The 17,435-nt window shown below is 47.9% G+C and overlaps 1 pseudogene; it reads right to left on the bottom strand.

Moving 5' to 3' along the window:
• Nucleotides 1-7,615: 7,615 nt before the first annotated feature.
• LOC139278624 (U2 spliceosomal RNA) lies at nt 7,616-7,795 on the bottom strand (annotated as a pseudogene).
• Between the last annotated feature and the right edge of the window lie 9,640 nt (nt 7,796-17,435).

The following is a 17,435-nucleotide window of genomic DNA, read 5'->3' as shown; positions in this document are numbered from 1 at the left end:
CCCCAGCTGTCATGTAATGAAAGACATCTTAAAGCGCTTTACAGCCGATGAAGTACATTTGGACTGTAGTCACATTTGTGAGAAACGTGGCAGCCAATTTGTGCACAGCAAGCTCCCACAAACTGGTCACCGGTGATAACTCCCTTGCTCTTCTTCAAAATAGTGCCAAGGGATCTTTTACATCTGCTCAGTTTAACTTCGCATCTGAAAGACAGCACCTCCGACAGTGCTGCATTCCCTCAGTATGACACTGGGACTGTCAGCCTAGATTTATGTGCTCAAGTCCCTGGAGTGGAACTTGAACCCACAACCTTCTGACTCAAAGGCAAGTATGCTACCACTGAGCCACAGCTGACACTGCCTGGTGGGATTTGAACTCATATCTCCAGATTAGTCTAGGCCTTGGGATTAATAGTGCAGTAACATATCCATTATGCTACCGTACCCCATTAAGGGTATTATGGATTACGGAACCAAGGAGTTAAAATACAGATCAGCCATGAGCTGAATGGCCAACTGCAGTTCCTATCTCACAATGATGATCAATACCCTCACATCTCCCACTGATGGGCAATGAGGAAAAATAGAAACATAGAAACATAGAAAATAGGTGCAGGAGTAGGCCATTCGGCCCTTCGAGCCTGCACCACTATTCAATAAGATCATGGCTGATCATTCCATCAGTACCTCTTTCCTGCTTTCTCTCCATATCCCTTGATCCCTTTAGCCGTAAGGGCCATATCTAACTCCCTCTTGAATATATCCAATGAACTGGCATCAACAACTCTCTGCAGCAGGAAATTCCACAGGTTAACAACTCTCTGGGTGAAGAAGTTTCTCCTCATCTCAGTCCTAAATGGCCTACCCCTTATCCGAAGACTGTGTCTCCTGGTTCTGGACTTCCCCAACATCGGGAACATTCTTCCTGCATCTAACCTGTCCAGTCCCGTCAGAATCTTATACATTTCTATGAGATCCCCACTCATCCTTCTAAACTCCAGTGTATAAAGGCCCAGTTGATCCAGTCTCTCCTCATTTGTCAGTCCAGCCACCCCTGGAATCAGTCTGGTGAACCTTCGCTGCACTCCCTCAATAGCAAGAACGTCCTTTCTCAGATTAGGAGATGAAAACTGAACACAATATTCCAGATGAGGTCTCACCAAGGCCCTGTACAAATGCAGTAAGACCTCCCTGCTCCTATACCCAAATCCCCTAGCTATGAAGGTCAACATACCATTTGCCTTTTTCACCGCCTGCTGTATCTGCATGCCAACTTTCAATGACTGATGAACCATGACACCCAGGTCTCGTTGCACCTCCCCTTTTCCTAATCTGCTGCCATTCAGATAATATTCTACCTTCGTGTTTTTGCCACCAAAGTGGATAACCTCACATTTATCCACATTATACTGCATCTGCCATGCATTTGCCCACTCACCTAACCTCTCCAAGTCATCCTAACCTGTCCAAGGCGTCCTCCTCATGGTTCACACCGCCACCCAGTTTAGTGTCATCTGCAAACTTGGAGATATTACATTTAATTCCTTCATCTAAATCATTAACGTATATTGTAAAGAGCTGAGGTCCCAGCACTGAGCCCTGCGGCACTCCACTAGTCAGTGCCTGCCATTCTGAAAAGGACCTGTTTATCCCGACTCTCTGCTTCCTGTCTGCCAACCAGTTCTCTATCCACGTCAGTACATTACCCCCAATACCATGTGCTTTGATTTTGCACACCAATCTTTGTGTGGGACCTTGTCAAAAGCCTTTTGAAAGTCCAAATACACCACATCCACTGGTTCTCCCTTGTCCACTCTGCTAGTTACATCCTCAAAAAATTCCAGAAGATTCGTCAAGCATGATTTCCCTTTCATAAATCCATGCTGATTTGGACCGATCCTGTCACTGCTTTCCAAATGCGCTGCTATTTCATCCTTAATGATTGATTCCAACATTTTCCCCACTACTGATGTCAGGCTAAGCGGTCTATAACTATCTGTTTTCTCTCTTCCTCCTTTTTTAAAAAGAGGTTGTTACATTAGCTACCCTCCAGTCCATGGGAACTGATCCAGAGGCGATAGACTGTTGGAAAATGATCTGCAATGCATCCACTATTTCTAGGGCCATTTCCTCTGGAGTCCTTAAGGAACTCTATTATAGGTTTTTGTTACTGGACTAGTAATCCAGAGGCCTGCAAAATGATTTGGAAACATGAGTTCAAAGCGCACGATAGTAACTGGGGAGTTTAAATTTAGTTAAAATAAAATCTGGAATTAAAAGCTAGTATCAGTAATGGTGACCATCAAACCACCGGATTGTCATAAAAACCCAATTGGTTCACTAATGTCCTTTAGGAAGGAAATGTGCCATCCTTACCTGGTCTGGCCTACATGTGACTCCAGATCCACAGCAATGTAGTTGACTCTTAATTGCTCTCTGAAATGCCAGAGCAGTTGTGCCAGAACTGTTACAATAGAAGTATCACCAGATGGACTGCAGCTGTTCAAGAAGGCAGCTCACTACCACCTTCTCAAGGGCAATTAGAATTGGGCAATAAATGCCGGCCTTGCCGGCCATGCCCACATCCCATGAACAAATTTTAAACAAATTATTCTCTGACAGGCAATACCCTCATATCACCCACTGACGGGCAATAAATACCCTCACATCACCCATTGACGGGCAATACCCTCACATCACCCACTGACAGGCAATACCCTCATATCACCCACTGACAGGCAATATACTCACATCACCCACTGACAGGCAATACCCTCATATCACCCACTGACAGGCAATATACTCACATCACCCACTGACGGGCAATGCACTCACATCACCCACTGACGGGCAATACACTCACATCACCCACTGACAGGCAATATACTCACATCACCCACTGACGGGCAATGCACTCACATCACCCACTGACGGGCAATACACTCACATCACCCACTGACAGGCAATATACTCACATCACCCACTGACAGGCAATACACTCACATCACCCACTGACGGGCAATGCACTCACATCACCCACTGACGGGCAATGCACTCACATCACCCACTGACAGGCAATACACTCATATCACCCACTGACAGGCAATATACTCACATCACCCACTGACAGGCAATACACTCACATCACCCACTGACGGACAATGCACTCACATCACCCACTGACGGGCAATACACTCACATCACCCACTGACAGGCAATATACTCACATCACCCACTGACAGGCAATACACTCACATCACCCACTGACGGGCAATGCACTCACATCACCCACTGACGGGCAATGCACTCACATCACCCACTGACAGGCAATATACTCAAATCACCCACTGACAGGCAATACACTCACATCACCCACTGACAGGCAATACACTCACATCACCCACTGACGGGCAATACACTCACATCACCCACTGACAGGCAATACACTCACATCACCCACTGACGGGCAATACACTCACATCACCCACTGACAGGCAATACACTCATATCATCCACTGACAGGCAATACCCTCACATCTCCCACTGACAGGCAATGCCCTCACATCACCCACTGACGGGCAATATACTCACATCACCCACTGACGGGCAATACCCTCACATCACCCACTGACGGGCAATATACTCACATCACCCACTGACAGGCAATACCCTCACATCACCCACTGACGGGCAATATACTCACATCACCCACTGACAGGCAATACCCTCACATCACCCACTGACAGGCAATACCCTCACATCACCCACTGACGGGCAATACCCTCACATCACCCACTGACGGGCAATGCCTTCACATCACCCACTGACAGGCAATACACTCACATCACCCACTGACAGGCAATATACTCACATCACCCACTGACGGGCAATACACTCACATCACCCACTGACAGGCAATACACTCACATCACCCACTGACGGGCAATACACTCACATCACCCACTGACAGGCAATACACTCATATCATCCACTGACAGGCAATACCCTCACATCTCCCACTGACAGGCAATGCCCTCACATCACCCACTGACGGGCAATATACTCACATCACCCACTGACGGGCAATACCCTCACATCACCCACTGACGGGCAATATACTCACATCACCCACTGACAGGCAATGCCCTCACATCACCCACTGACAGGCAATATACTCACATCACCCACTGACAGGCAATACCCTCACATCACCCACTGACGGGCAATATACTCACATCACCCACTGACAGGCAATACCCTCACATCACCCACTGACAGGCAATACCCTCACATCACCCACTGACGGGCAATACACTCACATCACCCACTGACGGGCAATACCCTCACATCACCCACTGACGGGCAATACCCTCACATCACCCACTGACGGGCAATACCCTCACATCACCCACTGACGGGCAATACCCTCACATCACCTACTGACGGGCAATATACTCACATCACCCACTGACGGGCAATACCCTCACATCACCCACTGACGGGCAATACCCTCACATCACCCACTGACGGGCAATACCCTCACATCACCCACTGACCCTCATATCTCCCATTGACAGCAATGCCCATATCTCTCTTGATGTAATTCAACAAGGCTCCTACTGATGGGCAACACCCACGTATCGGCCAGTCATTGAAAATACCTGTTTCTCGCTGACGGAGGGAGACTCACATGACTTTTGGCACTGCCCTGCTCTAATCCAATCCTTTAACATGCCTTCCCTGTTGCACTCCTGCTGAGCTTTACCTCAGTGTTCAAACCAAATGAAAGCATGTCAGGGTTAATCCAACTCTTAGGAACTATTTGTGATTTGTTTTTAAGGGGTCCTCTAATCATGAGATTCACTCTCTAATCCCATCAGAAGATTTGACATATCATGTTGCTGAGTTGTCTCAGTGTCCTGGCCCAAGCAAAAGCACCAAAAAACCCAGATCAGATAGCCATTCATTTTATTGGTGTTTTGGGACGTTGCTGGTCCAGAATGGCTGCCGAGGTTACCTACATAACAATAATCAACAAGCTGCATTTATATAGTGCCTTTGAAAAATCTCCATCACAAAGACCGTTTACTTCTACCTCCATAACATTGTCCCTATCTGCCCATGCCTCAACCCATCTGCTCCCGAAACTCTCATCCGTGCCTCTTTTACCTCCAGACTCAACTATTTCAATGCTCTTCTGGCCTGCCTCCCATATTCCACCATCCCTAAACTTGAGCTCATCCAAAATTCTGCTTCCCATATCTTAACCAGCAGCAGGTCTCATTCATCCATCACGCTTGATCTCACTGACCTACATCGACTTCCAGCCCCAACACCTCAAATTTTAAAATTCTCAGTCTCATATTTAAATTTCTTTATGCCCTCTATATTCTCTCTATTTCTGTAAACTTCACCAGCCCAACTACAATCCCAGAATTCCGGCCTCTTGTGCAACCCCCTAACCCATTGCCCCACCATTGGCTTCAGCCATCTAAACCTAAGATCTTGAATTCCACTCCTAAACCTCGCTGCTTCCCATCTTCTTTAAGACCTCCCGTAATACTAAGTTTTAGTCAACACTCCCCTGGTGTAGTGTCCATTTTCGCTTGATTACACTTCAGTGAGGCGCCTTGGGACACGTTTCTACATTAAAGGCATTATATAAATGTTGTTGTTGAGAGGGGATACATACCTCGGGATTTTTTCCCCTATCATTTCCTTGAGCCCTGCTGGAAGCTGTGTACACACGTGTGTGTGGACCTCATTGGGGAGGGCAGGTTGGACTGGCCTCAAATGTGATGGCTGCCAGCAGTCAAATAGCTTGCCAATGCTCATTGTCTGGGTTCACATGTATAAGATGGCCACTTGGGCTGCTGCTACTCCCTGCAAAGAGCCGCACCCTCAGGAGAAAAAACGATTTGCTACATTTCTGCTTTCTTGTAAATTATATTAATAAAATGCTAACACGAACTTCAGTTGGATTAGATCTTCCCAAATGCCAAAACAATGGGTTTTGACCGTTCGAATTCTCACACTAGTGGAAAGATTCTTTATCTACTTAATCCTTCCCCCATCCCCCCGTTAAATAAAGCAACTCTTTCCATGCCGTTAAATTGGAATGGAACTGCTGCTGGGAGGATGGAGTCGGTGGCCAAGACTGGATTAACATGTCTGAGTACTGCCCAACCTGTTGAGTGCTTTGTTATCCTGTGGTTCTCTGTAAACAATGGGACCAAATTACTGAATGTAAACACAGACCAGGTCAGCTACTGATATTCCAGTATTTTTACATTGAGGGAATGATGTTGATACAGATCTGTGGGGGTAGGAAATCACCTGTTTTAACTTTGTGTAGCAACATCCTAAATGCCTCTGTGGCACTTTCCTCAGTTTAGTGTTTCCAACATTTATAAATTATTGACATAAGATGATTATTGATATCACTCGAGATACTGAACAAATGAAAATTTATTTGCTACACAGCAGCTAAAGTAATCTTTACTCCAATGTTTAGCCATCTCTGAAACTCAACAACAACAACTTGTATTTATATCGTGCCTTTAACATTTTAAAACCTTCAGCTGCCTGGGCCCTTGCTATTGAGGGAGTGCAGCGGAGGTTCACCAGACTGATTCCCGGGATGGCAGGACTGACATATGAGGAGAGACTGGATCGACTGGGCCTCTATTCACTGGAGTTTAGAAGGATGAGAGGGGATCTCATAGAAACATATAAAATTCTGACGGGACTGGACAGGTTAGATGCAGGAAGAATTTTCCCGATGTTGGGGAAGTCCAGAACCAGAGTTCATAGTCTAAGGATAAGGGGTAAGCCATTTAGGACTGAGATGAGGAGAAACTTCTTCACTCAGAGAGTTGTTAACCTGTGGAATTCCCTGCCGCAGAGAGTTGTTGATGCCAGTTCATTGGATATATTCAAGAGGGAGTTAGATATGGCCCTTACGGCTAAAGGGATAAAGAGATATGGAGAGAAAGCTGGAAAGGGGTTCTGAGGGAATGATCAGCCATGATCTTATTGAATGGTGGTGCAGGCTCGAAGGGCCAAATGGCCTACTCCTGCACCTATTTTCTATGTTTCTATGTTTCTAAGCTCCAGAACTCCCTCCCTAAACCTCTCTGCCTCTCTATTCTCCTTTAAGATGCTCCTTAAAACCAACCTCTTTGACCAAGCTAGTTTCTTTTTATGTGGCTCGATGTCAAATCTTTTTTTGTCTTATAACACTGTGAAGGGCCTTGGGACGTTTTACTACATTAAAGGCGCTATATAAATACAAGTTGTTGTTGCAGTAAAACATCCCAAGATCTCAATTATGCCACGGGTATGTGGTTGGAAACTCATTTCAGGGTCAAATATGACACCAAGGTTGCGAACAGTGTGGTTCAGCCTCAGACAGATGTTAGGGAGAGGGATGGAGTCAGTGACTAGGGAATTGAGTTTGTGGCGGGAACTGAAAACAATGGCTTCGGTCTGCCTAGTATTTAATTAGAGAAAATTATTTTTTTTTATATAATGTCCAATTTCTTTCCAGATCAACTCTAACGCCAAAGATCACTTTGCGCCAATATATTTGATCTTAGGCCAAAAGGCCGAGAGGCGAAGTTGCACCGTTCCTGGAAACATTGCAATACCAGGTCGGTGCATGGAGTGGACGGGGCAAGCCCCTGTTCCAGCTCCCTGTCCAAAAAACAATTTAATATCAGGTTCCCCATAGGGGATATTAAACTGATAAGAACAGATACTACACTTGATCTTAGCCAAAAGGCCGAGAAGCGATTAGAGAAAATTCCTGCTCATCCAGTACTGGATTATGGATCTTTAAAAATAAAAGGTGACCTCTATATTGGTCCTTGAGGTTCGCCAAAATTATACTGGGGCTGAGAGGATTAAATTTTGAGGACAGGTTGCATATCTTTATTTTGTACATTACAACAGTGACTACACTCCAAAATTACTTCATTGACTGTAAAGTGCTTTGAGGCATCCAGTGGTCGTGAAAGGCACTATATGAATGCAAATCTTTCTTTTTTCTTTCTTTGTATTCACTTGAGTATAGAAGATTAAGGGGTGATCTGATCGAGAGTTTAAAATGTTAAAAGGATTTGATAGGGTAGATATGGAGAAACTATTTTCCAGGATGGAGGAATGAGGAACAAAGGGATATAATATTAAAATTAGAGATAGGCTATTTAGCAGGGAAAGCAAGAAGCATGTTTTCACACAAAGGGTAGTGGAAATATGGAACTCTCTCCCACAAATGACTGTGGATGCTGAGACAATTGGAGCTTTCAAGACTCAGATAGATACATTTTTGTCGGGTCAGGGTACCGAAGGATATCGAGTAAATGTGGGAAAATAGTGTTGAGGTGCAGATCAGTCATGATCTAATTGAATAACATAAGAATATAAGAACATAAGAAATAGGGACAAGAGTAGGCTATACGGCCCCTTGAGCCTGCTCCACCATTCAATAAGATGATGGCTGATTTGATCATGGAATCAGCTCCACTTCCCCGCCCACTCCACATAACCCCTTATCCCATTATCTTTTAAGAAATGGTCTATTTCTGTCTTAAATTTATTCTATGTCCCAGCTTCCACAGTTCTCTGAGGGGGCAGGCCTGAGCAGCTGAATGGCCTACTCCTGTTCCTAAAGTTACTAGGTTACTCTAGGGTTCTGAGAATTTATAGTGCCTTTGAACTAGACAGCACTTGGGCTGGATCTCCAAATGTGTAGAGTTGCTGCTTTATGCTCATGTCAGGATGTTATTTCAGATGAAGACACAAGCATAGACGATGTTCGAGGCCCACTCTGAACATTTCCAGCCTACCTGTATCCATTTATGTGCTATTAGAAGGAATTGTTATATTTGTTCAGGACAGACTGCAGCACATCATGACATCAACGTGCTACCCTTTTGCAGAAAATTGAATTCGCTGTGTATGGTCTCAGAAGGAACAGAGCAACAGAGCAGATTAAAATTACCGAGTGCAGCACACAGGTTGTTCGATCAGCTAAGTACCAGTGGGAACCTGTTCAACCTTCGTCATCTCCAGGTCAGGTCCAAGATCATCCCAACCTCTGTCGTCGAGCTACAGAATGCGGACGATGCCTGCATCTGCGCACATACAGAGGCTGAACTCCACGACATAGTTGACATATTTACTGAGGCATACGAAAGCATGGGCCTTACGCTAAACATCTGTAAGACAAAGGTCCTCCACCAGCCTGTCCTCGCCGAACAGCACTGCCCCCCAGTCATCAAGATCCAAGGCGCGGCCCTGGATAACGTGGACATTTCCCATACCTCGGGAGCCTCTTATCAACAAGAGCAGACGTTGACGACGAGATTCAACACCGCCTCCAGTGCGGCCTTCGGCCACCTGAGGAAAAGAGTGTTTGAAGACCAGGCCTTCAAAACTGCCACCAAGCTCATGGTCTACAGTAATATCTGCCCTACTGTATGGCTCAGAGACATGGACCACGTACAGTAGACACCTCAAGTCGCTGGAGAAATACCAACAACGATGCCTCCGCAAGATCCTATAAATTCCCTGGGAGGACAGACGCACGAGCATTAGCATCCTCGACCAGGCCAACATCCCCAGCATTAAAGCACTGACCACACTTGATCAGCTCCGCTGGGCAGGCCACATCGTTCGCATACCAGAAAAGCGACTCCCAAAGCAAGCGCTCTAGTCGGAACTCCTTCACGGTAAACGAGCCAAAGGTGGGCAGAGGAAACATTATAGGGATACCCTCAAAGCCTCCCTGAAAAAGTGCAACATCCCCACTGACACCTGGGAGTCCCTGGACAAAGACCGCCATAAGTGGAGGAAGTGCATCTGAGAGGGCGCTGAGCACCTTGAGTCTCATCGCCGAGAGCATGCAGAAATCAAGCGCAGGCAGCGGAAAGAGTGTGCGGCAAACCGGTCCCACCCACCCTTTCCCACCTGTGATAGGGACTGTGGTTCTCGTAGATAGCATCAAACAAGAAATTGGGGATGCATGCAATAAAGGTACAGCAGTTATCATGGGCGACTTTAATCTACATATTGATTGGGCAAACCAAACTGGTAGCAATACGGTGAGGAGGATTTCCTGGAGTGTATTAGGGATGGTTTTCTAGATCAATATGTCGAGGAACCAACTAGAGGGCTGGCCATCCTAGATTGGGTAATGTGTAAAAGGACGAATTAGCAATCTTGTTGTGCGAGGCCCCTTGGGGAAGAGTGACCATCATATGGTAGAATTCTTTATTAAGATGGAGAGTGACACAGTTAATTCAGAGACTAGGGTCCTGAACTTAAAGAAAGGTGACTTTGATGGTATGAGACGTGAATTGGCTAGAATAGACTGGCGAGTGATACTTAAAGGGTTGACGGTGGATAGGCAATGGCAAACATTCAAAGATCACATGGATGAACTTCAACAATTGTACATCCCTGTCTGGAGTAAAAATAAAACAGGGAAGATGGCCGGCAGCATATCAGAATCGATGAGGAAAGGCATCATCACCCTCATCTACAAGCAGAAGGGGGAGAGGGAGGAAATCAAAAACTGGCGGCCCATTTCGCTGCTCAATGTGGACTACAAGATCCTGTCAAAGGTCATCGCCAACAGGGTCAAGTCTGCCCTTGAGCTGGTGATTCACCCGGACCAGACCTGCGCTGTCCCCGGCAGGAAGATCTCTGATAGCCTCGCGCTACTCAGAGATACGATCGCCTACGTGCGGGACAGGAGGGTGGACACCTGCTTAATCAGCTTAGACCAGGAGAAAGCCTTTGACAGGATATCGCACACGTACCTGATGGACGTGCTCTCCAAAATGGGGTTTGGGGAGGGTATCAGCAATTGGGTCAAACTGCTCTACACAGACATCAGTAGTGCAGTTCTAATCAACGGGTGGGAAACTCAAAGCTTTCCAATCAGATTTGGAGTCAGGCAAGGCTGTCTTCTCTCGTCTGTCTTGTTTGTGTGTTGTATCGAGCCATTTGCCGAGTCCATCAGGAAGGATGCGGGCATTAGAGGGGTGACGATCCTAGGCAGCGGAGGCGCTCAGGTCAAGACCTCCCTGTACATGGACGACGTTGCCGTCTTTTGCTCGGATCCGCAGTCGGTCTGCAGATTGCTCGCAATCTGCGACCAGTTTGAACTGGCCTCGGGAGCAAAGGTCAATCGCACCAAGAGCAAGGCCAAGCTCTTTGGCCACTGGACCGACCGAGCCTCCATTCCCTTCACCGTCAAGCCAGATTTCCTGAAGGTGCTGGGAATATGGTTCGGAGCGGACAGGGCGTGCGCCAAAAACTGGGACGAGCGTATTGCCAAGGTCAAACAGAAACTGGCATTTTGGGAGCAGCACTCCCTTTCCATCACAGGCAAGAACCTGGTCATCAGGAGTGAGGTGCTCTCGGTGTTGTTGTATATGGCGCAGGTCTGGCCCATCTCACGCTCTTGTGCTGCGGCAGTCACCCGAGCCATCTTCCACTTTGTCTGGAGGTCCAAAATGGACCGTGTCCGCAGAGACACGATGTACAAATCTCTGGACAGTGGAGGAAAGGACGTTCCGAATGTGGCCCTCATCCTGACGGCCACCTTTGTGTGCGGCTGCATCAAGCTATGCACAGCCCCCCAGTACGCAAACACCAAGTGTCACTACGTGCTGAGGTTCTACCTGTCCACATTGTTGAGAAGGATGGGTCTGGCCAAGCTGCTGCGAAACGCCCCCACCAGTTGGACCATGCCTGTCCACCTGTCCTTCATGGAAAAGTTTTTCAAAAGAAACCCCTTTGACCACAAGGCCATCAAACAGTGGTCAGCACGTAAGGTCCTGGACGCCCTACGAAAGAAGGAGACAGTGGACCCTGTCGGGTGGTTCCCTGAGCGGACTGTTGAACTTGTTTGGCAGAACGTCTCATCGCCAGAGCTTTCACACAAGCACCAAGACGTAGCTTGGTTGGCGGTGAGGAGGGCCCTACCCGTCAGAGTGTTCATGCACAGCCGACGCCTCAGCAGCACGGCACGGTGCCCCCGAGCCGGCTGCGGGGCGGACGAGACTGTCACCCATCTCCTTCAGGATTGCGCCTTTGCAACGCAGGTCTGGATGGAGATGCAGTGGTTGCTGTCGAGGTTCATCCCAAGCAGCTCCGTAACACAGGACTCTGTGCTCTATGGGCTGTTCCCAGGGACACATACCGAGACAGACATCACCTGCTGCTGGAGGGCCATCAACTCGGTCAAAGACGCTCTTTGGTCTTGCCGAAACTTGCTGGTTTTCCAGAACAAGGAGATGACCACGTCTGCATGTTGCAGACTGGCGCAATCCAAGATCCAGGAGTACGTGCTGAGGGACGCACTGAAAATTGGTGCAGTCGCCGCAAAGGCACGGTGGGGAAGGGCCACAGTTTAAAGCCCTTCTGCCACGGAAAACCCGGGGGCAGGAATCAGTACAAACCCCCCCTCGGGCTGTATTTGTAATTTACTCTTTGTGTACATAGAGCACCAAATCTGTAAACACCAATGTCGTGCCATGTACAATGCAAGGTGTGTTACGAAATGCATGTTTGAAAAGAAAAATGTAAATGTACCGTCACCCATTCCGGGCACTGTATTGTAACACATGAAACGTAATTTGTGTGAATGTACCACAGTGTATCCCGTTTATTGTCCCGAATCGCACTTGAACTGAAAAACAAGAAATGTAACGAACGGAACTGCCGTCAGCACCCAGATGTATTGTATGGAATTGCTGACCGCAGCTAAATGTACTGAAATGCCATTGAATGTACTGTACAGATTTTTTTATGAATAAAGTATATTTTGAAATAATAAATAAATAAATAAATAAAACAGGGAAGGTGGCTCAACCGTGACTAACAAGGGAAATTAAGGATAGTGTTAAAACCAAGGAAGAGGCATATAAATTGGCTAGAAAAAGTACAAACCTGTGGACTGGGAGAAATTTAGAATTCAACAGAAGAGGACAGTGGAGGAAAGGATGTTCCGAACGTGGCCCTCATCCTGATGGCCACCTTTGTGTGCGGCTGCTTCAAGTTGTGCATAGACCCCCAGTACGCAAACACCAAGTGTCACTACGTGCTGAGGTTCTACCTGTCCCCGGTATTGCGAAGGATGGGTCTGGCTATGCTGCCGCGAAATGGCCCCACCAGCTGGACTATGCCTGTCCACCTGTCCTTCGTGGAAATGTTTTTCACAAAAAACCCCTTTGACCACAAGGCCACAAAACAGTGGTCAGCACGTAACGTCCTGGACCCCCTACGAAAGGAGAGGGTGGACCCTGTTGGGTGGTTCCCTGAGTGGAATGTCGAACTCATTTGGCAGAACGTCTCATCGCCAGAGCTTTCACGTAAGCACCAAGACGTAGCTTGGTTGGCGGTGAGGAGGGTCTTACCCGTCAGAGCGTTCATGCACAGCCGACGTCTCAGCAACATGGCACGGTGCCCCGAGTCGGCTGCGGTGTGGACTGTCACCCACCTCCTTCAGGATTGAGCCTTCGCAAGGCAGGTTTGGAAAGAGTTGCAGTAGTTGCTGTCGAGGTTCATCCCAAGCAGCTCCGTAACACAGGACTCTGTGCTCTACGGGCTGTTCCCAGGGACACACACCGAGACAGACATCACCTGCTGCTGGAGGGCCATCAACTCGGTCAAAGACACACTTTGGCCTTGCCGAAACTTGCTGGTCTTCCAGAGCAAGGAGATGTCCACGTCTGCGTGATGCAGACCGGCGCAATCCAAGATCTAGGATTACGTGCTGAGGGACGCACTTAAAATTGGTGCAGCCGCCGCAAAGGCACGGTGGGGAAGAGCCACAGTTTAAAGCCCTTTTGCCACGGTAAACCCAGGGGCAGGAATCAGTACAAAACTTCCCTTGGGCCGTACTTGTAACTTCTTTTTTGTGTACATGGAGCACCATGATCTGTAAACACCTATGTAGTGCCATGTACAATGCAAGGTCTGTTTCGTAATGCACGTTGAAAAGAAAAAAAAATGTAAATGTACCGTCACCCATTCCGTGTACTGTACAGTGACACATGTAATGTAATTTGTCGAATGTACTACAATGTATCCTGTATTGTACCGAATTGTACTTGAAATGAAAAGCAAGGAAATGAGAAGGAGGAACTGAAAGAAATCCTTATTATGCGGGAAATTGTGTTAGGGAAATTGATGGGATTGAAGGCCAATATATCCCTGGGGCCTGATAGTCTGCATCCCAGAGTACTTAAGGAAGTAGCCCTAGAAATAGTGGTGATCATTTAACAACAGTCTATCGACTCTAGATCAGTTCCTATAGACTGGAGAGTAGCTAATGTAACACCACTTTTTAAGAAAGGAGGGAGAGAGAAAACGGGTAATTATACACCGGTTAGCCTGACATCAGTAGTGGGGAAAATATTGGAATCAATTATTAAAGATGAAATAGCAGCGCATTTGGAAAGCAGTGACGGGATCGGTCCAAGTCAGCATGGATTTATCTGCTTGACAAATCTTCTAGAATTTTTTGAGGATGTAACTGGTAGAGTGGACAAGGGAGAACCAGTGGATGTGGTGTATTTGGACTTTCAAAAGGCTTTTGACAAGGTCCCACACAAGAGATTGGTGTGCAAAATGAAAGCACATGGTATTGGGGGTAATGTACTGACATGGATAGAGAACTGGTTCCTAGACAGGAAGCAGAGAGTCGGGATAAATGGGTCCTTTTCAGAATGGCAGGCAGTCACTAATGGGGTGACGCAGGGCTCAGTGCTGGGACCCCAGCTATTTACAATATACATTAATGATTTAGATGAAGGAATTGAGTGTAATATCTCCAAGTTTGCAGATGACATTAAGCTGGGTGGCGGTGTGAGCTGTGAGGAGGATGCTAAGAGGCTGCAGGATGACTTGGACAGGTTAGTTGAGTGGGCAAACGCATGGCAGATGCAGTATAATGTGGATAAATGTGAGGTTATCCACTTTGGTGGCAAAAACACGAAGGTAGAATATTATCTGAATGGCAGCAGATTAGGAAAAGGGGAGGTGCAACGAGACCTGGGTGTCATGGTACATCAGTCATTGAAAGTTGGCATGCAGGTACAGCAGGCGGTGAAGAAGGCAAATGGTATGTTGACCTTCATAGCTAGGGGATTTGAGTATAGGAGTAGGGAGGTCTTACTGCAGTTGTACAGGGCCTTGGTGAGGCCTCACCTGGAATATTGCGTTCAGTTTTGGTCTCCTAATATGAGGAAGGACGTTCTTGCTATTGAAGGAGTGCAGCGAAGGTTCACCAGACTGATTCCTGGGATGGCAGGACTGACATATGAGGAGAGACTGGATCAACTGGGCCTGTATTCACTGGAGTTTAGAAGGATGAGAGGGGATCTCATAGAAACATATTAAATTCTGACAGGACTGGACAAGTTAGATGCAGCAAGAATGTTCCCGATGTTGGGGAAGTCCAGAACCAGGGGACATAGTCTATGGATAAGGGGTAAGCCATTTTGGACTGAGATGAGGAGAAACTTCTTCACTCAGAGAGTTGTTAACCTGTGGAATTCTCTACTGCAGAGAGTTGTTGAGGCCAGTTCATTGGATATATTCAAGACGGAGTTAGATATGGCCCTTACGGCTAAAGGGATCAAGGGGTATGGAGAGAAAGCAGGAAAGGGGTACTGATGTGAATGATCAGCCATGATCTTATTGAATGGTGGTGCAGGCTCGAAGGGCCGAATGGCCTACTCCTGCACCTATTTTCGATGTTTCTATTGGACTGTTCAGCCACCTAAGGACTCATTTTAAGAGTGGAAGCAAGTCTTCCTCGATTCCGTGGGACTGCCTATGATGATGACCATTTGACCCTGATTTTATTACTTTACTTTGAACCCAGCCCTACCAGTATCAGTTACAGACATCTAACCATTAACAGTTCATCATAGTGTTAAATGGCTTCAAATACTCTTGCTAAATTTCAATGGGCAAAGTCTATAAATGGCACAGCTGGATAATTTTCCATATTTCAAGTTGACAATAGTACAAATATGCCTCCTATTGCGCTTACTAAAATCCAGGTAAAGACTGCCCGCCCTGAGTCACTTATCCTCAGAACCTCGAAACTTTTAGGAACTCCTCACAATCTATTGATAGTCAAGGAGTAATTCCCTGAAGGCTTAATGAGCGTATGTTGGGAGGAGCACATTTTCTAAACCGAAGCCGGGGATACACAGGGTGAGCGCACAGCAAAGTAGCCAGGGCAGAACTTGGAGGTAGTGCAGCGCAGAGGCAAAAGATTTCAGCTTTCTATATTTTAACAATTGCACATATACACTACAACTAACATATAATTACCATGGATGTAATGTTGCATTTAGGCAGCTGATCCTGCACCCGCCACGTTCCACAGTGACTCAGGTCTCACTTGCCCCCACCGCCCCCCCTCCAAGTGACTCACAACTGCCCACCTCAATAGCTGAGGCCACACCTGACCCCCCCTCCCCCAGTGACTGAGGTCACACCTGACCCCTCCCTCCCCAGTGACTGAGGTCACACCTGACCCCTTCCTCCCCCAGTGACTGAGGTCACACCTGACCCCTCCCCAGTGACTGAGGTCACACCTGACCCCTTCCTCCACCCGTGACTGAGGTCACACCTGACCCCTCCCTCCCCCAGCGACTGAGGTCACACCTGGCACCTCCCCCCCCCAGTGACTGAGGCCACACCTGACCCCTCCCTCCCCAGTGACTGAGGCCACACCTGACCCCTCCGTCCCCAGTGACTGAGGTCACACCTGACCCTCCCCAGTGACTGAGGTCACACCTGACCCCTCCCCATTGACTGAGGTCACACCTGACCCCTTCCTCCCCCAGTGACTGAGGTCACACCTGACCCCTCCCCATTGACTGAGGTCATACCTGACCCCTCCCTCCCGCTGTGACTGAGGTCACACCTGACCCCTCCCTCCCCAGTGACTGAGGTCACACCTGACCCCTCCCCCGTGATTGAGGTCACACCTGACCCCTCCCTCCCCAGTGACTGAGGTCACACCTAACCCCCCCTCCCCCTGTGACTGAGGTCACACCTGGACCCCCCCCTCCCCCTGTGACTGAGGTCACACCTGACCCCTCCCTCCCCCAGTGACTGAGGCCACACCTGACCCCTCCCTCCCCCTGTGACTGAGGTCACACCTGACACCTCCCTCCCCCAGTGACTGAGGTCACACCTGACCCCTCCCTCCCCCAGTGACTGACGTCACACCTTACCCCTCCCCCCAGTGACTGAGGCCACACCTGACCCCTCCCTCCCCAGTGACTGAGGTTACACCTGATCCCTCCCTCCCCAGTGACTGAGGCCACACCTGACCCCTCCCTCCCCATTGACTGAGGTCACACCTGACCCCTCTCTCCCCCAGTGACTGAGGTCAC

The sequence above is a fragment of the Pristiophorus japonicus genome, chromosome 1 (genome assembly GCF_044704955.1).
Source record: "Pristiophorus japonicus isolate sPriJap1 chromosome 1, sPriJap1.hap1, whole genome shotgun sequence".
NCBI lineage: Eukaryota > Metazoa > Chordata > Chondrichthyes > Pristiophoridae > Pristiophorus > Pristiophorus japonicus.
This window is presented reverse-complemented; position numbering and strand designations above follow the sequence as displayed.